Genomic DNA, 22,654 nt, shown 5'->3' on the forward strand with positions numbered 1-22,654 from the left:
GATATTCTCTTGAAAAGAAGGCCCCATTGCACGAGGAATCTCCCAAATTGTCATGGTGATGCACACAGTCACCAAAATGTGAGGAAAATTAACCGATGATCTCAGCATTTGAAAAGCTAAGGTACTAGCTTCAAATGAAAGGTTTTGAGTTAAAATGCCTTAAGTGGACGATGCTCATTGTTCAGATCCATCTTGCTTTTTACCTCTCTGTTAAATTTCTCCAAATAAGACGTAGTATTCTCAGAGCAAACTAAATGGACCTCTGTATAATTGAACCCCATACTCAGGTTAAACTCTAAGGGGGAAAAAACAGTCATACTCTAATACTAATATTTTTATTCTCTGCCTCTTGGTTGAAAAATGAAATGACAGCCCAAGAAATTTATAAGAAGTTTCCTTTGTATAAACATGAGATGGCCCTTACTCAAATCCATTCTTACTTTAAGAATGGCAAAGAGAAACTTCATTTGTCAAGGTTACTGACTGGAAGGAAAATACAGATTCTAGAATGAAGATGAGTTTAAATTCTACATCTGTTAAATACTAGCTAAATGATCACAGTGTTAAATATTTACCAAATTATACATGTGCCCAGTTTCCTTATCTCAAAAGATAAAAGATACCTTTATCTTATAGGTATGTTGAATGGAATAATTAAAATAGCATTAATGGTCATTAAAATGCAAGTTGTATAAACAGACCTCTTGGAGTGTTTATTATGTTCCTGGCACTATGCTCATTCATTGAATCTATTACTTTATTTATCTATGAATGACTTAAACGGTGCCTGGAAATAAGGACTCTAGTAAATTTGTGTTACTCTCTGTGTAGTCATAAATTATTTCATATATACATGGCTCTATGACAGGGAACTGTAATGCAGTATGATTATCTGCTTTTTCTTTTCTCCACTCTTAGATGATGAGCACTCAAAGTAGGAAAGAGATTGTTTGATTTTTGAATTTTCAAGGGACATTTTGGCAGAATTATATTATGTCCTCAATAATGTTTGTTGAATGAATGTATACAAATCAGCAAACTGTGTATTGATAAACTCCAGGTGGTAGATTTAGTAAAAAAAAAAAAAAAAAAATAGGTGTGTTAAAATTCAAGGAGCACTGTAAGGAAACAGTCACATTGATTTAAACAGTCACATTAAATGCCACACAATTGGCAGAGGAAAATTATGAATTCACAGAAGGAAAGCATGATCATGAGTCACAATGAGATCTGAGAAAAGCTCTCCAAGTAGGACTTGGAGATATGAAATAGAGAAGAAGACTATTGCAAGACAGGAGAAGGCATGGGTCAAGGCACAAAGAACTGAATGACTGTGACATATTCACAGCATCAGAACAGACAGCTGTGTGTTCCTAAATATCCGTGTAGATGAGAATGGGGAGACGGGGTTGAATGGAAACATTGATCTGGTTTCACCTTATTAATAGGCATCTGTTGAGGTTTAAGCAAGAGTTTTCTACAAAAATTGCATTTACGTAAGTATTCAGTTACGCGTAAGACAGAGAGGGAAGTAATACAGGAACCTATGACTCTATGATCCCATTACAATTCTGTATTTATGACAAAAAAAATCTAGGCTTAGGTGATAATATTGAGAACACAAAGGAAAGCACAGCTGTAGGAGGTAATGAAATGAGGACACAGGAAGAGGTATTAAGTTCAAAAAGCTACAAATACACTTCTAATTAGAATCCATTAGTGAATCCTCTAATAATTTTGATGATTTATTTGATTGCCTAAAGTTTCCCAAGTGTTTCTGTCAAATACAATTATAGGCAGATAATAGTAGTTGTTCTATGAACAAAAGACACATATGGTCAATTAGTTTAAAAAGCTGAAAGTTTGAAAAATAAAACTAATTTCTTAAACCCAGTGATTACTATAATGTGTAAGATATTAATATAGCAATTGGAATTCTGTAACACAGTGTTAACAATTTAGTCACCAAAGGAAAATGAATCACTTATACTGATACCCTCTTCTCCATATCAATAGATGAATAACTTCTAGCCATTATACCTTTAAAAATCTTTAATATGTTCCATCTCTGTTACCCTTGCTTGTACTATTCCAATCACTCTTCGTGAATAATTGTCATACTTCACATTGCAACTTGTTTTGCAGTTGTGCTTTATTATTCCTGCTAATATTATCCATAGATATCCCCCTTTATTACTTTCTACATGCATAACTATATGTTTTCCATCATTCATTTGAAAATATTAATTGGCTTTATCATGATTGTATGCCTGACAAAATTGTGAAAATAAATTCACTATGTTTATTGAATGTATATTTTGGGGGGAGCACCAAGAACAGCTGTTCACTTACAAGTAAGATGGTTTCAGACAGTGATAGTGATACTGGCAAAGGCTATGGTGAAATTAAACCTGGGTGATGGGATAAAGATTTTGGTAAATGTGATGAATACAAGGCTATTGTCACAAGAAGGTCAAAAAGGCTTCCACAAGAAGGTGATTTTTGACCTGAAACCCACATAATGAAGGAGAATTTTTCAAAGGTGTTGGTGAAGAATGTTCTAGTAGAAAAATAGATATTAGAAAGGCCCTGAGACAGAATGAAGTTGGCATATTCGAAGAGCAGAGAGAGAAGTGAGGGGTCCGGAGGACGGTGGGAGGTGTGGAGATTGAGGACGTCAGGCAGTGGCAGAGCCTGCATGCTTCCATTCTTTAAAGACCAAGTATGTAGTTCAGATCTTGTTATAAATGTAGCAGTAAGTAAGCCTTTGCATTGTGTATTTCTAAGCTATGGTAATATATGTTTGACTTATGCTTTATAAGAATTACCTAGGTGTATGGGAAAAGAACCAAATGGGATTTGGAGAACACATAGGAAGGATGTGGTATAAATAAATTGACGTGATTCTTTAAGATTTTGTAGTCATTTCCTAAATTAACTCAGCAAGCATTTAGAGAACATTTACCATTAATAGAGCGATGAAAGGTTGGCACTCCTACCCTCAGGACAGTCAGAGACTGATGGCGGAGCGCACCCTTGAGACCTGCATAGACCTCCATGTGACAGCAGTCAGGCAGTGAAGCATCGCTTTTCAGAGGACAAAGTGTTTGAGCTCAGTTGTGAAGATTTGCATAAGTAGAACTACAGTAAAGACTTATCAGGAAGGGCATTTGAAAAATCATATGGATGTGAAAAAGAAAAGTACTTTCAAAGAACCACACATCTGTGTATTTACAGTGATGTACAGCTAAGGGCCCCAGAGGTCAATTACCCACGGTCCAGTTCTGCGTCCTCCAGTTCCTTGCTGTGTAGACTCTGGTCACGTACTAAACTGATGCACTTTGGTTTTGTCTGTGAAATTAAGGTAGTGTATTCACTAAGTGATAAACTCCTTTTGAGGGTGATATCTTGGTAAAATCCTTAGTACACTCTCTGACAGAGAGGAGGCAATCAGTAAGTGGTAGGTATTTATTATTATGGCTGGTGCAGTGAGGTGTGTCTGTGGCAGAAGATGGTTTGAAGAAGTTGAGGGGGTCAAACTGATGCCAGGAAGTTTTGCAGGTGATGGCTATGTTTATTTGTACATAGTGATGGCATTATAATATGCATATGTCTGAATACGTCAAATTGTATACATTAAACATGTACAATAATTTGGATATCAATTATGCCCCAGTAAAGCTACATAAAGCTTGAAGTATAATAAATAAGGTTGATAATATAAGTATATAGCAAACTGTAAGCCGTAATAATGAAAAATTAAATCTTTAAGAGACGAAAGGAAAAACCAGGGAGCGTCAAAGTAGGAATGGTTGTATTTGCTATGTTAGTAAGTATCGACTTCATCATGAAAACAACTGGCTGTTAGATGCAATTTCTGTGCAAGACTTATATAATCAGACCGATGTCTCAGAAAAATCATGTGAATCACTTTGTGGGGAATGAGTTGCAGGGCAGGTCAATGCTGATCAAGCTGCCTGGTTGGAAATCTGCTCTATCTCAGGTGTGAAAGGCTGAGAGTCTGCACCAAGTCACGGACTATGGGGGCAAGAAGGTGATTTGCAGAGAAATATTTAGGAGGCATACTTTACAGTACTTGGAATTTGACTGAATTGCTGGAGTATGTGAGAAACTAGGAAAAATAGGTATTTTTCAGTATAATAATTTCTATCATTTTCTTCTTCAGAAATGACTGTGTGGCAGCTTGTTTTCATGCCCAGAAGCCAGGTCTCATGATTATTTTCTCAGGCAAGTATTACCACCATGTTATGCTTGAGAGCATAGAGGCTACGTACGGTTAATATCTGTAAATGAACACAGAATTGGAAACTGCTAGAACCTGAGTTTGATGCAGGATTTCTCAGATTTCAGAGCTCATCCTGTTTCCACTAAATGAGTCTGTCTAAGTGGGGGCTAATGAAACGGGTGAACAGAGGTACATTTCATCAGGTTTGGAAAGCATCAAGGAGGTGCACATTTTGGCAGGAAATATGGTAGGTTAAATTTTGGCTGTATTTATTGCAGTTGCTATTGGGACATGAAAATGAAGAACTGGAATATGTGTTCTAAGTAAGAGATGACTGAAATTCCACGTGGTTAAATAATAGGTCAAAATTCAGAAAAATAGATGAGCAAGGATTTCATTTTGATCTGACTCTAGGTCCAAGTTCATTGCCTGGTTCTTTTCCCCACCCGTCAGCTTGGCCCTGAATCTCCCTGGGGGGCAGTGCTTGTCTTCACCCCTTGATTCAGCCAGATAATTACTTTTTCTATTATCTCAGCAATTTTTACAAGCTGCCACTAAAGCTTTTATCTCATTATGTTTCAACTATTTGTTTAGTTTTTTTTTTTTCCCCTAAATAGTTTGTAAATGTCTAGAAGTTAGGGGCAATCATATTTATTATAAGAAACACGCTGCAGTCTCCCTGTATCACTTTATGGAATAAATTGACTGATGAAAGAGTTAAAAATAGCATGATGAGTAACCAGGAAATTTTATATTTTATAAAATCCTTTCTAAAATGGCCCCATTATATCTTCCCCTTCAAAGGACATGTTGAAGTATCTGAATTTACAGCTCTGCCCTCATGTATGTAAGCTTTGCCCTGTAGAAGGAAAATATCTGATGCCTTTAGAAGGCTGTGAAGTTCAGCCTCTGCCATTCAGCATCACAGCAGGAATATCATAGCCCTTCACTTCTAAAAGTTAATGTACCATCCTTCACAAGATCCTCTCTAGACTAATATTGCCAAAGGTTAAATGACATTAATACAGAAGTTCATGGCTGCATAATGTAGTTTGTAATCCTGAGGACATACTTTAACAGCAATAACCGTTCTCATATTTTCATTGTCTTCTAGGTATAAAAATTGCTCTTGTGGAAAATTGTCATTTCCCAGAGATACAGTTGTTGGTGATGGGGCTACATGGGGCACAGAACAGCTGAAACCTGTGTAAGGAACAAAACAATAGACAAAGAAAGCAGCTGCAATCGAAGAACAGCTAAATGTTAACAGTTGGCTTTCTTATGCCCTGTTTCCTCTGCAAATAGAGAATGCAGAGATCTATGTATCATTTTCTGTGTGTTCCTATGAGTGCATCCTGTGTTTGAGTGTGCTTACGTTTGTGTATGATGTCTTGCTGTTTGTCTGGTTATTATCTTCCATTTTAGTGATGTTAGCAGATATTAAGTATCTCCTAAAGGATGTCAAGTGACTCTATGACTTTGTTGATACTTAACATTTTAGAGAGAGATATATGAGGTGCCCAAAACTTGGCATTTCATGACTGGGACATTTGTTTAAGTTCCCATGTACTTGCCTACCATAAGGAGCGAGACTAGACATCTGATGTCTTCAAGCAGACTCTATAGCACTGCTTGTAAATCCCAGACTGCAGTCAGGATTAAGGGATTCTTTGGGATCCATTCCTCTGGGTGTCACTTGGTCTTGTAGTACCGACGGTATTTTATTGCTAAATACCCATTTTACCAATCAAACAGTAGATGAGAAAACAGAACCCTTTTGCTTAAAAACAAATAATTTCACTCTTCCTCACAACAGCATTAGATTTCAGAATAGTGGCCTTGTTAGGGTCCTTAATAACACCATTTCACACTTTAAAAGATGAACAGCATATGCCAAGTTGCACTTAGAACATGTCTCTCCCAAATCTCTCTGTTTATGTCCATTTGTATAATTCAGGAATCATGACTGCCAATTCACATCATCTTCAGTGGTTATAAATTATTAGAAACAAGTGAAAAACAAATATAATTCAAGGAAGTTTTTTAAAAAATAAAGTATCAAGCTGCTTAAATATTTTAGAAACATTCTAACTATTTTCTCATGACAAACTTTCCTCATGTATTTATTCAAATGAAATCACATAGAATTCTATTATGTCAAGAGTACTTAAAGGGAATTCTTAGAATCATGTTACTTTAGAGTTACCAGGTCAAATGACTTTTAGAAACTCTACATTAAATAAAGTTATAGAGATAACCTTTGATGGTTTAACAGCATGTTCATGATCCTTTGCTGTCCTTCCCTTTAAGGGGTAGGGCTTAAAGCCCATCAGTATGGGCTGGACTTAGTGACTGGCTTCTAATTGAGAGGATATAGAAAGAATGTGCAAATTCCTAGACTAGGTTGTAAAAGGCATTGTGGCTTCCTTCTTGCTTCCCTCTCTCAGATTGCATGCTTTGGGGGAATCCAACTACCATGTCATGAGGACACTTAAGCATCTCTGTGGAGAGGTCCATATGACTGGTCCCTGAGTTCTGCTGTCTGTAATCTGCACTGATTTGTTGGGGAGGTGAGCAGGCCACCTTGAATCGGATCCTCCAGCTTCGGTCAAGCCTTCAGTCAACATGCTGCCTACAACCTCACAACACTCTGAGCCAGAACCAGCCAGTTACACTGCTCCCAGCTTCCTGATCCAGAGAACCTGTGGGAGATCTTACATGATTACTGTTTTTTTGATGCTACATTTTGAGGGCATTTGCTATGCAGCACTAGATAACAAATGCAGATTCATTTACTCCAGGACTTCTCAGAGCTTTAATAGGTTGATATGATTTAATTCTAAAGAAAAGACCTATGATACATCATGTAGTGCAAATATATTTAATCATAGTACTGATTTTGCAAGTGCATTTCTTGGATTATACTTTTGCAGAACAAGCATACACATAGAAAAGTATATGTAAAAAAACAAACAAACAAACAAACAAAAGTAGTGATTTTGGCAGCTAAAGTGTACCAGTAATTTTCTACATGTAATGTTATTTAATTCTCATCGAAATGTTATAATGTATTATTTATACCATTTAGCATTTAATAGTGATAAAGATAAAAGAGAAAATAGTTTTCTCCTTGATAAACCATTGTTATTTTTCATGCATTAGGGTATAAACCAGAAGTTTAGCTAATTTAATGACACAGGGGACAGAAGAGGTGGATTTTTAAATGATTACCTTTGGACATCGATTTTTAAAGTTAAATAGAGGTGGCTGGAATTGTTGATAGGAACCCTCTTTCTAAGCACCTAATTTCTATAATAACACTATATGAACTGAAAATCAGAAAGACTACTTTCAATGAACATTTCATTTCAATAGACATAAATATTAAATTTTTAAATAATTTCAGATTTTGCAATGGCAAGAGCTCACTAATTTGAATCACAAGTCATAGTTTTAAATTACTATTTTTATTTAAATTACTAATTTTAAATTACTAAATGACCATCCAACATTTACTAGCTACATCAGATGTTTCCATTGGCAGGTAAAAGTAATCCTGGTGACATATTAAGAATGCCTATTTGAAAAGAAATCTGGAGGTAAGCTGTTACAAGGAAAGTTGATACAGTAACTCAGTAATACAAGGATTTTATCAATTTCTGTGTAATTCTCTTAACCTGTCTTTTATTTGCTACTTGGGTACAGTTACTCCCAGCATCATGTCCTAACGTAAACACGTACAAAGCCTGGAAGGTTGTCTTTAACTTTGTTGTTTATAAGGGAAGTATAAACATTCCTGAGAGTCTACCTTCTATCTCATTAGTTTAGCTTATGTCGTCTCAGTGCTGCCTGATCAGAGGAACAGAATTATCAAGATTGTTCTAGAGTAATGAACATTTAACCCCTTAGTCTCTGGAGGGATCTATGAAAGATTTATCTTCCAATAACTGGACAAAGTTAGAGTTGTATATTTTAAGCAAGAACTTTGGCAACAGGAACTTACAGGATAGGCAACCAGTGTCTGCTGAAACAGTGATGCAACATTGATCATTACACAATTTAAATATTCTCTTTTCTTCAATCCCCTTACATGGTAAATGAGAATAATGCCTGCATTAAAAGACTATTATAATTATTACATAGGTTAATTTTTTTTAATATGGGTAATATATTTTTTAATATGCCTCCAAAGGACTTATAAGTGTAGAAAGAACTGACATATATGTAGGCATGAATAAATAAATTTGGATTTTTTTCTTAATAGAGTCTGGCTTTCCCTTCAGTCATACTAAATTGGTAAAAAATGGGCTCTATTGGAGATATTAGGGCATTACAAGCTATACAGTAATTTTCTGACTGTATTTCTTCAATTTGCATTTTCTTCAATTTGCGTAATATCCTCCAGGTCCTCAAAATATACCTGAAATCAGGGACATTTATCTACTTGCCAAATCCTACCCATGTCCTTTACTTCCATTTGTAACAACTGTGATGTGGAAGCACAGGTTGCTGCCTTGATGCAGAAGTTCGCTGAAGCACAGTTTGTTTATTCTCTATGAGGACAAGTAGTTGGAAAGTAGTCTGACGCTGCTGTACACTCAGGAGGACCCTCAGTGAATGCTCCCTCGTGTACACAAACTGCACAAAGATCAGTGCCAACATCAGAAAGTGGCTGCTGTTGCTATTAGAAACATAATTGCAAATTCCTGCCTGGAATAATAGAATTGCTGTTGTAAATCTAGTACATCTTATGAGAAGTCATACATTGAATGTATTTCATTTAGGGAAGAAAAAAAAAAGTCCATGACCTTGATAGTATCAGATCTTAAGGGATTTTGTGAAGGATTTCTGGAGTCACAGTGAGAGATCATTAGAATGTCATTCTGTCATGTATTTGATTTGATGTCTTCCCAATTGAGAAAGCGAGATTGCTTTCAATCTCATTGGTTCTGTTTTGCTTTCAATACTCTTACTTAGTAATACCTAGAGGTATTATTTAAATTCAGGAATTTAAGGACATAAGTATAATTGGTTTAGGGGAATTAAACTCGTATGAACTAAATATGACTTGGGAAGCCAATTTAAGAGCATATAAGTATGTAGCCAATTAAACATAATTGGAAACCACTGAGTATTTAAGCTGGTTTTACTCTACCCGTCCTTCTTTTAATACCATTTTCTTCAAATCCAGAAGCATGAGTGACTATAAGATTATAGGTTCAAAGTGTGTAGGACTTTAATTCTACAAATGTTTTGTGACGTGAAAAGGCCTCTGTCATTAAGGACATTTGGCCAGAACTGCGTACTGTAAACTCCAGGGAAATGCACAACTCTCGTTCATTAGAAGGTCTGTTTAAGCTTATTCAAAATTGACATGTTCAGTATTAACAGTATTGCTCAAACTTGCCTGACAAATTAATACTTTTCATTCATATCACCTTTAACTCCCTGAAAGAGCCATTTATACGCCCACTCTCTGTAACAAAGCCATCAGATCTGTTTTGGTAAAATTACCGATGACCTTCAAGTTATTAGACCTAATGGGTAGTTCCACAATATAATCTTAAATGACATCTAAGCCATATTTGATACACTCATCACTCCTTCCTCTATGGGAGGGGAGGGTGCTTCTCGTGGCCTCTGGGACCCACTCTTCTGATTTTCTTCTGACCTAGTTGGTAGCTCCTTCTCAGTCTCCTTTGCAGGTTCTAGATTTCCCAGACCTCATAAAGTTGGAGTGCCCCAGGGCACAGTAAATGTTCCTTTTCTCTTATTTAGTTATGATCATTAAAAGTTCCATCTATATATTGATTGTTCATAGGTTTTTATATTATCTCCAGCCTAAAATCAAGCCAGGTTTGTTGAACCATAGTCTCCCCTTGTTTGTCTGTTTAGTGTCTCTAATGTAGCACGTCTAGATGAACCCCAAATATTGTCCCCATAAAGCTGCTCCACCTAAGAATTCCTTCCTTAGTTGTTGGCAACTTCGTCAAACCCTTAACATCTCTCTGTCTCCCCGACCCCTTCACCCAACTCCTAAGCAAGCCCTATTTGCTGTCTTGGTCCAAGCTACTGTTATCTCTTACTTCTTGGCTAGTTTAGTACCTTGCTAATGGTTCTCAGCATATCAGCTCACTCTAGATCAGATCCTTGCTTCCTGCAATAGTTCCCCTTTTTACTCAGGTTGCAGGCCTGCATATAGGACTGTCTGTATATGGTCTGGCCTCTTCCCACCTTTATGAATTCACACCTTACATTTCTCCCTTTTATGTGCTCTACCCAGCCACACTGGCTTCCTGACTGTTCTCTGAACAATACATGCACACTCTACATTAGGGCCTTTGCACTGGCCAAGTTTTCTGCCTACGAAAGTTCTTCCATCTTTTAATTTCTTCCTCTCAAGACTTTGCTAAAATTTCACTTTCTCATTGTACTCTGCCTTCACCACTCTATTTTAAATTATAATCTGTATCTTTACAAACAGTGCTTTCACTTCCAAAATGCTGCTTTGTTTTTCCTTGTTTCTATAACACATCCTTTCATAATATGCTGTGTATTTTATTCATTTTTTCTTCTGAGCCCCATCAGAATCTAAGTTTCATGAAGGCAGAAAACTTGGGTTCACTGATACTGTTTCATATGCTTATAAACATTTCCCAGTGTGCGAGAGGTAGTTAATACACTTTTGCTGAATAAAATAATCAGAATTTATTCATTTATTTAATCACTTAATGAAACTTTCTGAGAAAAATAAACATTCTTTTTACAAAATAATGATAATATATATAACATAGTCTATGATAACACTTCTCATACCATAAATGAAATTGATTAAACTTCCATTGTTATTAACATTGTGATTTTTTCCCAATAAAGACACAGCATAGAAATGTTATATATAATTATTATAAACTTTAATCTTATATAAATATGAATGAAGACTTTAAAATTTACAAGATGTTTATTAAAATATGTGAGTAAATAGAGGAACTCAGTAAATATTCTAGAATATTATTACATTTTTCCAGTTTTATTGATACATAATTGACATGTAACATTGTATAAGTTTAAAGTGTACAGCATAATGATATATGTATATATGTGGGTGAAATGATGGCCACAGTAAGATTAAGATTAACATCTGTCACCTCACATCGTTAGAAATTTTTTTCTTGTGATAACAACATTTAAGATTCATTCTCTTAACAACTTGCAAATATATAATACAGATTGTTAACTATAGTCACCATGATGTACATTACATCCCCAGAATTCATCTTGTAACTGGAAGTTTATACTTTTTAACCACCTCCACTCATTTGCCTCAGCCCACACCCCCTGCCTCTGGAAACCACCAATCTGTTCCCTGTTACTTTGAGTTCATTTTTTTTAATATTCCATGTATATGTGAGGTCATAACAATATTTATTTTTCTCTGACTTAGCATAATACTCCCAAGGTGTATTCATGGTGTCACAGGTGGCAGGATTTCCTGAAAAAATGGCTGGAAAATGTGCATTATATATGTGTGTATTAATATATATGTTCATCCATCAGTGGACACTTAGGTTGTCTTTATGTCTTGGCTATTGTAAATGATGCTGCAGTGAACATGGGGGTGCAGATACCTCTTTGAGATAGAGATGTTATTTATTTCAGATAGCTGCCCAGAAGTGAAATTGCTGGATCATATGGTAGTTTTATTTTTAATTTTTGGAGGAAACTCCATACTGTTTTCCATAGTGGCTGTAAAAGTTAACATTCTCACCAATAGTGAACAAGGGTTCCCTTTACCCAGCATCTTTGCTGACAGTTGTTACTTATGATCTTTTTGATGATAGCCATTCTGACAGGTGTGATACAATATTTCATTGTGATTTTGATTCACATTTCCCCAGTGATTAGTGATGTTGAGCACCTTTTCATGTACCTGTTGGCCATTTGTATGTCTTCTTTGGAAAAATACCTTTTCTGATCTCTTGCACATTTTTAATTGTATTAGTTGGGTTTCTTTGCTGTTGAGTTGTATGAGTTGTTTATTTTGGATATTAACTACCTATCAGATATGTGGCTTGCAAGTGTTTTCTCCAATTCCATAGGCTGCTTTTTCATTTTGTTGATTGTTTCTTTTGCTGTGCTGAAGCTTATTTGTTTGCTGTAGTGCCACTTATTTATTTTTTATTTTGTTGCTTATGCTTTAGGTACCATAACCTAAAAGTCATTACCAAGGTCACCATTAAGCAACTTTTCTTCTAGGAGTTTTATGGTTTCAGGTCTTATATTTAAATCTGTAACACATTTATGGGTAATTTTTGTGAGTGCTATAAGGTAGAGGTCTAGTTTCATTCTTTTTCATATGAATATCCAATTTTCTCACCCCTATTTATGAAAGAAACTATCATTTCTTCATAGTGTGTTCTTGGCTCCCTTGTTATATGTTAGTTGACCATGTATGCATGGGTGTATTTCTCTATCCTTTATTCTATTCCATTGATCTATATGTCTATTTTTATGCCAGTACCATACTTTTTTGATTACTGTAACTTTGTACTGTAATGCTTAATGATAACATTAATGCAAAATATAACTAACTTCATATACATTAATGAATCCATGTGAATGAAAACAGTAATTTATTTTTACATGCATTTTTTAACTTTTTTTATTGAGTTAAAATCATTTTACAATGTTGTGTCAAATTCCAGTGTACAGCACAATTTTTCAGTTACACATGAGCATATATATATTCATTGTCACATTTTATTCTCTGTGAAAACAGTAATATATTTTAGAAGAAGACCATCAGCAAAAGAATTGCCTCACAAGGAAATCATAAAAGAAAAAGTTTTTTGTTTGTGTGTAATCTGGTTCTGAGGAAGTCCTTGGGGCCTCACTTTCCTCATCTTTAATGGGAGAATAGAAACACATCAGTGGTTTAAATGCTATCTAGCAAAGTCTTACTGATGACTTAGAAGCACCTTAGAGCCCCAAGAGCAGTGAACAGTAGCACAAATAGGAGAGGGCTGGCTTCCTCTTCCATAACTTCACCCAGAGATGTTCTGCTTCTTTTTTGGCTACAAGTTAGATTCAGTGTGAAATTTTGTTTTAAGGAGGCTTCTACTGCTAAATTCTAAGGTTTGGACACCGCTGGATTTTTAACACCTAAAATACCTTGTGACTCAGATATTTTTCAGTAATTTAATTTACTGAGAGTCCTCAGTGAACAGTAAATTAGGCTCAATGAAGTAGAAAGAAATAAAGACATAGGAGTGGATTTCTTCAAAGAACTTATAACATTTTCATGACATTAAAAGTAGAGGGTATTTACTTATATTTTCATTGAAGGGTATAGAGAGAAGCAATCATCATTTATTGCCTGAAAGAAAAGCTGTATTGTGTTAGTAATCAGTCTTTTCCTAAGAAGAGAGGAAAAGCAAAGAGCTAATCTTATACAGAGTTTAAAGAAGCGGGACTCTGAAGGATTGGCCGACTTTGAGAAGTGGTAATGTTTAGGGATTGGTTGAACTTCAGCCATGCAAGCGTGTTATTAAGTGATCTTTCTGATTGGCTGACGTTTACAAGTCTAGAGGGTGGGAAAAGGCTGTTGCTGCTTGACTGGTTCTATGAAGTATGCTGCTGAAGGAAGTTGTCATGGATCAAACATGATGGCCTTAAAACTGACTCAGATGGCCAAAAGTGATCAGTCTTTTCTTACTGCTTATGCTATGCTTACTTACTGCTATGGCCAAAAGTGATCAGTCTTTTCCTAGGAAGACAAGAACTTATTATTCTCATGAGAAATAGAAAACATGTATTTCCCTCTCCATTCAGCAGTGTACCCAAGTCATGTTTCCTCACACTTTCTCTTTTTATTAAAACCCAAGACTAAAAAGCTAGTAGAATTCTAGACAAAAGAGAAGTACATTTAATGTATGAATTGAGAAAAGGAGTTAGTATGGTGCTGGTTAGCAGACTATTTTGCTTTCTCAGATATGGGGGCTATGAATGGAGCAATCCAAGGAAAAAAGAGGTCATGCCAATAAGAATGATCACATTTTTCTAAAAATAATCAATTTGAAAACATGATATAGCTTTGGTGCTTGTCATAATATAAAGCTTTGGTTGTGAGTGTCAGAAATGTTCAAAGAAAGAAAAATAACATGGAAAGGATAATAAAACTGAGATTTTATTCTGGATATTATGGCAGTTTTAACAATGGCACAACTATGTTGGGGAAATAAATTAAGAATTACATTTCCTCACCATAACCTCAGAATGGCTTTAGGGCATAGATAAAAATGTAAACGTGCATAGCATTCATTAGTAATTCATTAGGGAGTGGAGATATCTTTAGAGAAATTAATGATATTGAATTTCATCATGTGGGTCTAGTTAACCAAATGTTACTGATGTCACTTTTGATTCCTTCACAGAGGATTCCAGAGTCTTGATTTATTGACTAACACATTCCTATTACAATTTGTTTGTCTAGCAAAGTAGATAATTCCCTTCAAGACCAGTTCACAAGAAATAACTTTTAGTCTATGTTTGTTTTGTGTTAGTGTTTTTGAAACCATTCCTTGCTATTTGTATGATATAGGACTCTTTATTATTTTGGTAAATCAAAAGGTCTGCCAGAATGCACACACACACACATATACACATACATACAAATATATATGTGTCTCTCTCTCTCTATATATGCACACATATATGTTTTCTATATATATATGTGAGAAAAATTTGCTTAGAAAAGATAGGTTTTCTGGAGTTATGTATTTATTTTACAGGTTTTACCGGTTTGGGACACCTCAAATATTACACCAAACCTATCTATATATGTTCTTCTAGTTTTCTAATAAATTTTAACTTTTTTTATTACATGATATTATGCTCCTTTCATATATAAAAGTTTCTATAATAATTATTTTATTGTCTCCATTATAATTATAAAATAAGTTTAGACTTGTTTTCTTATTATAAAAATATGATAATTATAAATCAATAAAGTGAGCAAATACATATTTATATTAAAGGGAACCACTGAAGCAAGGTACTTAATCATATGATCTCTGCAGTCAGGCTACTTGGCTTAAAATCTCAGCTTCACACTCATTTGCTGTAATGTATTGAACAAGTCACTTTGTATTTCTAAACGTTTGTTTCCTCAATTATACAATAAAGATGATGCATGTTAAATGGGAAGATTAATGTAAAACTCTTACAAACCAGTTGAACATAGCAAGCAATCGATAAATCATGTCTGGTTTAAAAGAACTATAAAGATACAATTGAGTTTACTCACAATTTAATTAAACAAAAATTAAAATAATAATGAATTGTAGTTTTCCACCTATCCACTGGGCAGCAACCTAGAAGACTGAGAAGTGTGCTGGGAGGAAACCATTGTACATTGTTGGTGAGAGTATGAGGGGGTGGGTATAGCTCAAGTGGCTCAAGTGGTAGAGTGCCTGCTTGGCATGCACAAGGTCCTGGGTTCAATCCCCAAAACCTCCTCCAAGGATAAATAAATAAACAAAGCTAATTACCTACTCCCACCAAAAAAAAAAAAAAGAAAGAAAAAAGTATAAATTGGTTGAATGCAATATAATTCATTCTGCATAAACAGCAGAAAATAATTTATTGAGAGTTTACTGGATATCTCACTAAATTGCTGAAAATGTTGAGAGTAGTTTAAAGGCAACTCAAAATCAGAACCATGAGCAGAACATGCCATGGATTTACCCTCACAAGGACATCACTGCTCAGATCTCTGAGCACTGGATTCAGCTGTCTCCACATTAGGGACACTAGACATTTCATCTCTGTTCGAATTGTGACAGCACTGCAAACCAAACTGGATGGGCATAATGTTGTCCTGTAGCCTGCCTGTTGCTATGACTCCCATTTTTTCAGTATTCTCTGCCTTTTTGCTTTCCTCATTCCTACTTCAAAGCCCAGGATAGATCACAAAGCCTCATTCTAGTCTCATGGGAAGCTCAAAAATGAACATTGATTTCCTTGAATGGGAGTTTCATTAAGTTGCACCAAACATTGACTATCATCCTCCTCGCCTCGGCAAATTTGCTTATCTTTAAGCAACAGAGAGCAGACAGGCCAAGAAGAAAGGAGAAGCCTAGGGCTTTAGTGGTATCATAGGGTTAGAACACAACCTTGAAGTTCAGGGCTTCAGAGAAAAGCTAAAGCTGAGGGGTCCAGGTTCGGAAGAAGAGAAAAGAGAACAACAAAGAAGGTAGCTCAATATTCTATACCTCTTATCTCTCAAGGTATTTTCTTTTTCTTTTCTTTTTTTTTTTTTTCTCTTTTTATTTGCAGGGACCAAGAGACAGGAAGGCAAACATAAACATGAAGCTAAGAGTCCTGAAAACTAAGCAGAATCTTTTTTGTCTTACAGTATTTGAGTTTTAAAAGATAGAGTACAGGGCATGCCTAGATGGGTAACTAGTAAATATTCCAGGTTTGTTATTGAGTTCCCTAAAAAGCTATGTAATTCAAAAACAAAAAAACAAAGAACAAAACATTCAGACCTAAAAAGTCTGAATCCCAGACTCGAGTACACATATTACAATTGTCAGATGAAAATGAAGTCCTTTCTAGAGGAAGATAAAAGCTACATGTCTAATTTTTTTTTTCTTATACAGTGACTACCATTACATCTAAAACTACCAGACACATCTAAATACAGTACTAAATTATTTAAAACCAACACAAAAAATTCAACATACCATCCACATATGATTAAGACTTTGGAGTTAAAAACGTTAAGACAACTGTAACTAATTATACCTAACAAGATGAAACTTTCGTAGGAGAATTCAAGCAGAGGAAATAATAATTTGTATAATCAAAAAATAAGAAAATAAAATAGAGTAATTACTAACTCAGTAAGTGGTTTTATCAACAGAGTGAATGAGCGAAAAGAATCAGTAAATTATAATAAAAGGTCAGTACAATCTGAAGGGAAAATGAATGGATTGAAAAAAGAGCATAAGAAACATTTGAGACCCAAATGAAAGTGTCAGTTATCCTAACTGAAGTATTGGGAGAGAAGACAGAGTGGAGTGAGTCAGGGCAAAGGGAAGAAAGTTATCCAGGATTCTCTAGTACCTACAACCCCAAATAGGGTGAATACCAAGAAAACCATGCCTAGGAAAATCATTTTAAATTACTAAAAAAATCAGAAGATAACATCTGGAAAGCAGCCAGAGAAAAAATAACTTTACCTTCAAATGAACAATAAGTTTAACAGATATATTTTCACAAGAAACACCTGAAGTTATTATATCCTTGTTATATTTCATTTAGAATCAGCTTATTAGTTATGAATCACCATATTCCTTAAGGTTTATTTATTTAAGGCAATACCATATGTATTTAAGGTAACATTTCTTTTAGCAGTGTCTTGGTCTTGAGGTGCAATCCATTAATCCCTCTTCAGAAATAAATATGTTGTTAGCCCAGCTGATGCAGCTACTGCCTGCATCCAGCACTCAGCTGTCCTCCCTTATGATCACAAAGGTGATGACCCCATCCCTGATTGGTCTTCACCCAGTGATTGCTCAGCGCATGAGTGGAAATACCCTGCTTTCTCATCCCATCTTGGCGCAGCTCTGCTGGGTCATCTCCTCTCAGTACTGCCTGCAGAGATGGCAGAGTGGTTCTGCTGAAATAGCCTTGAAGCTTGACTTCTTCCTCTGACTGATTCCCCCCTCTTCTTCCTCATCCACAGCCACTGACCCCAGGAGACCTTCTTAACAAACTTCCTCCTCTCTGCTTTCTGCTTCAGAGTCTACTGCTCAAAGAAACCATCCTGGGACAGGTAAGTTCCATGTTTTTTTTCTTTCCTCTAATTGGGGCAGAACTTTATTCGGTTCATTTGAAATAAAGTTTGCATTATGTTTCCTCTCTCCAGCTATTTATGATATTTGTGTAGAAACTGGAATAACATTTCTATAGCAAGGTGATAATGTTAAGTCAAAAAGGAATAAAAGAAAGTATTAGAGGAACAAAGATAAAAGCTGCAAATTGGAATCTGCTCACCTGTCTCAGCCTGGTGCAGGTGCACGTCATTTGGTGAAAGAGGAAAGCCTGGTGCAGGTGCACGTCATTTGATGTTAGAGTATCTGCATGAACGCTTTCAGGAGCTTTGACTGTCACTGAGGAATGCTGTATTTGAACTTTTGAAAGTTCAGAAATAACAGGAGTAAAACCAGTGAATCACCAAGAAGTAGCAATTAATAAGGTCTATTGTGCAAAAAGATGGTTTGTGAAGCAGGCGTGCTCGAAACAACATGCAGTGAGGCTCAGAGGTATATGATTATAAAGCAGCTTATGAGGAGGCATGACTGTTCTTTCACAGTGATTGGTTATAATATTAGGACTTTCTTAAATGATATGAAATTGGTTAGTAGTTACATCACTTCTAGAAAACAGTTTTAAGTTTTGCTTATGATTTTTAGATGCACAAACAGAAAGTGACCCAGGTCAAGTTAATCTTGCAAAAGAAGCTAAATTAATCTTTGCTTCTATGACTAAAGTGGTTTTATCTGCTCCAGGAATTTTTTTTAAGACTGGTCTCCATTTGTTTTTGATTTTAACATGCTACTGATGTCACAGGCATTGAGCAAGTTAAGAAACACCTCTAAGTATTTTAGAATGTATTTACCTTTAATAGTGGTGCTGGCATGATTTTTTCTTCTTTAGTTAGCATTTGAGAAATATGATGTTGAATATTTTTTTCAATGAATTATGTATTACTTGACTTTTAAATCTTTTTTTGAGATATAATCCACATACCGTACAATTCACACATTTGAAGCTTGCAATTCAATTTTTTTTTAGTATATTCATAGGTATGTGCAACTACCTACATACAGTCAATTAGAAAACATTTTCATCTCCTCAAAAAGAAATGCCGTACCTTGTGACTAGCCTTTTATCCCTTCAACTTCTACACCCATCCCTAAACAATTACCTGTCTTTCACTATCTATATATTTTTCTGTTTTAGTCATTTTATGTGAATGCAATCATATAAAAGGTGGTATTTTTTGACTTAACTACTTTAACTTACCACATGTTCTCAAGATACATCTTGAATGTATCAGTACTTCACTGCTTTAATGTCTGAATATTCTGTTGTATGGGCATGCCATAAGTTGTTGATTCATTCTGCCATTGATGGGTATATGAACTGTTTCCCCCTTTTTGGTTATATGTAGAATACTGTTATTAATATTCATGTACAAGTTTTTGTGTGGACAAAAGTATTCATTTCTCTTGGGTTTATACATAGAAGTAGAATTAGTGGGTCATATGGAAATTCCACCTTTAATCATTAAAAAAACTACTAGAGAGTTTTTCAAAGTGGCTGGAATATTGTACATTCCCACCAGCAGCAAATCAATATTCCAGTTTCTCTGTTTTCTCACCAGCGCTTATTGTTATTTTCCTGTAAGACTGTAACCATCCTAATTTGTAGAAAGTAGTATCTCATTGTGTTCTGGGTTTGTACTTCCATGATGACTGAGGATGTCAAACATCTTTTCATGTGCTTACTGGCCATTTGTATTCTTCATGGAAGAAATATCTACTCATATCTTTTGCTCTTCTTTCAATTGGGTTGTTTGTGTTTTTATTATTGATTTGTAAAAGTTCTTTATATAGTCTAAATACAAGTCCCTTATCAGATGTATGACTTGCAAATATGTTTCCTATTCTGTTTTTACTTTTCACTTTCTTGATTGTATCTTTGAAGCAGTTACTTTTTAATATTGATCCAATTTTTTGTTGTTACTGTCCATGTTTTTGTGTCATTTCTAAGAATCCTTTGCCAAATCTAAGGTAAAAGAGATTTGCCATTATGTTTTCTTTTAAGGGTTTTATAGCTTTAGCTTCTACGTTTAAATCTGTGGTCAATTTTGACTTAATTTTCACCCCAGGTGTAAGGTAAGGGAATGATTTGATTTTTTGCAAGCAGCTATTTATCTGTCCCAACATCATTTGTTGAAAAGAATCTTCTTTTCTCTTTGGATGGTCTTGGCATGTTGTAGAAAATTATTTGGCCATATGTTTGTTAGTGTTTTGGATTTTCAGTTCTGTTTCATTGATTTTTATCTATGTTTCTATGACAGCACACTTTTTTGATTACCATTGCTTTGTAGTAAGCTTTGAAATGAGGAAGTGTGAAGTCTTACACTGTGTTTTGTTTTTCAAGATTGTTTTGGATATTCTGGGTCCCTTATAATTTGACATGAATTTTAGAATCAGCTCATCCACTTCTATGATAAAGTCAGCTGACATTGTAATGAGGAATGTGTTAAACCTGTAGCTAAGTTTGGGAAGTATTGCCATTTTAACAAGGTTAAGTGTTTCAATCATGAGCACAGATTGGTTTCCCAGTTATTTATATGTGGCTTAATTTCTGTCAATATTTTGGACTTTTTCAAATTATAAAAGTTTTTACTTCCTTTGTTAAATGTATACCTAGTGGGGTTTTTTTTATGTTACTGTGAAAGGGATGTTTTTCTTAATTCCATTTAAGAATATTCACTGCAAGTATGTAGAAAGATTATACAAATGTATAGAAAAATTATGCGAGATGATTATTTTTGCCTGATTAAATATTTTGTATGAGGCAGACAGACAAAGTCATCAGTATTTTGGGTAATGTATACCTTTTCTTGAGAAAAAGAATGAAACCAGAGTGGACAAAATAAGACTTTAAAGCTGGATGAGATACTGGTTAAAAATATCTTTACAGAGAAATATGAATTTAATGATTAGAAGATGCTTTGTGAAATGCATTAAATATATTTTCTACTTATTTCTTTGCTCATTCACTCAAAGTATTTAAATATTGACTAGATGGCATAATTGTAATGGTCACCAGGAATACAGTTGTGAGCCAGTTTCCTGCCCTCATGTCCACACGTGTTTAATTTTCTTTATCATTTACTAGATTATAAACTGTGTGAGGTCAGTGATTGTCTTGTTCACTCTTGGATAATAAGCACAACTAAGAATGAATGCTAATGCATAGGAGCAGCATGTAACTGTGATAAGGATCTTTGGGGAAGAATTTACCTTGAATCTGAAAACTTAATAAGTGTGGTAGGCAAGATAATGGGTCCCTAAAGATGTCTCACCCTAATCCTGGGACTCTATGTTCGTGTCATCTTACATGGAAAAGGGAGTTTTCAGATACGATTAAGCAATTTGAAACTGAAAGATTAGCCAGGACTATTTGGGTGGGCCTAGCTCATTACAAAGGCTCTAAGAAGTAAAAGAGGGAAACAGGTGATTCAGTGTCAGAATGAAGTGATGTGAAAAAGGCTGGAGCAGCCATTTCTGCTTTCATGATAGTGTGACAAGCTCAGGACTGCAGGCAGTCCCAGGAAGCTCCAAGGAGGCAGGGAAATGATTCTGTCCCGCAGCCTTCAACAGCGGTGTAGCCCTGCCGACAGCATGAGTGTAACCCTACTAGACCCTTTTCAGACTTCTGCCATGCAGAGCCGTAAATCAAAAAGTTTGTATCATTTAAACCACTAGGTTATAGACAATTATTTTTTTGCAGTAGAAATAGAAAAGCAATACAATAAATAAGGGACAAGAAGGTCTTGCACTGGTAGGGAAGTTGTCATATGTCAAAGAATACAGAGAAAGAACATGCCATATTCCAGTTGTAAAAGTAGTGAAAGACAGTTGGAGCATGTAATTTAAGTCAGGACAAGAAGTAAATTGAAAGCAGAAACTAGATTACAAAGAATATTGCAAATCTTGTAAGGAACTAAACATTTATTAACGACAAGGAGAGCTTTTGAAAGCATTTAAAACAGGAGATAACTTGATCTGATTTTTGTTTGAGGAAGGTCATTCTGAATCCATTGTGGCTTCATAGTAGGCAGACTTAACATTGAGCTGTTATCATTCAGTCCACAAGTGTTAATGACCAAAACTAGGATAGTTGCTCTTGTCATAAAGAGGATGAGAAAGATTAATGCAATAAGTGGGAGTTAGAATTAGCTAAATGGTGATAGAGAAGTCAGTGTTGATATCATGATTTCCTCCTTGGGTAAATGGGTGGGCAGTAGAATTGTTGAAAGGTGTATTAATGCTGAATGAGTAGGTTTAGGAGAACAGAAGTTCAATGATGGAAATATCATTTAATAGATTATTCCCAGTTGAAAAATCAGTTGGCTTTATGGTTCTGAATAACAGATGAAGATTCAGGGTTGAATACATATAAGGTAATTGAAGTGGTGAAGAAAACGTTTGTATACTTTTCCCAAAAGACAGCAAAAAAGAGATGGATCTAGGACATTACCCTGGGAATGCTAACATTTAAGAGTTTATTTATTTTATTAAACATGAAACTTTAACCTGATTG

The sequence above is a fragment of the Camelus dromedarius genome, chromosome 10 (assembly GCF_036321535.1).
Source record: "Camelus dromedarius isolate mCamDro1 chromosome 10, mCamDro1.pat, whole genome shotgun sequence".
NCBI lineage: Eukaryota > Metazoa > Chordata > Mammalia > Artiodactyla > Camelidae > Camelus > Camelus dromedarius.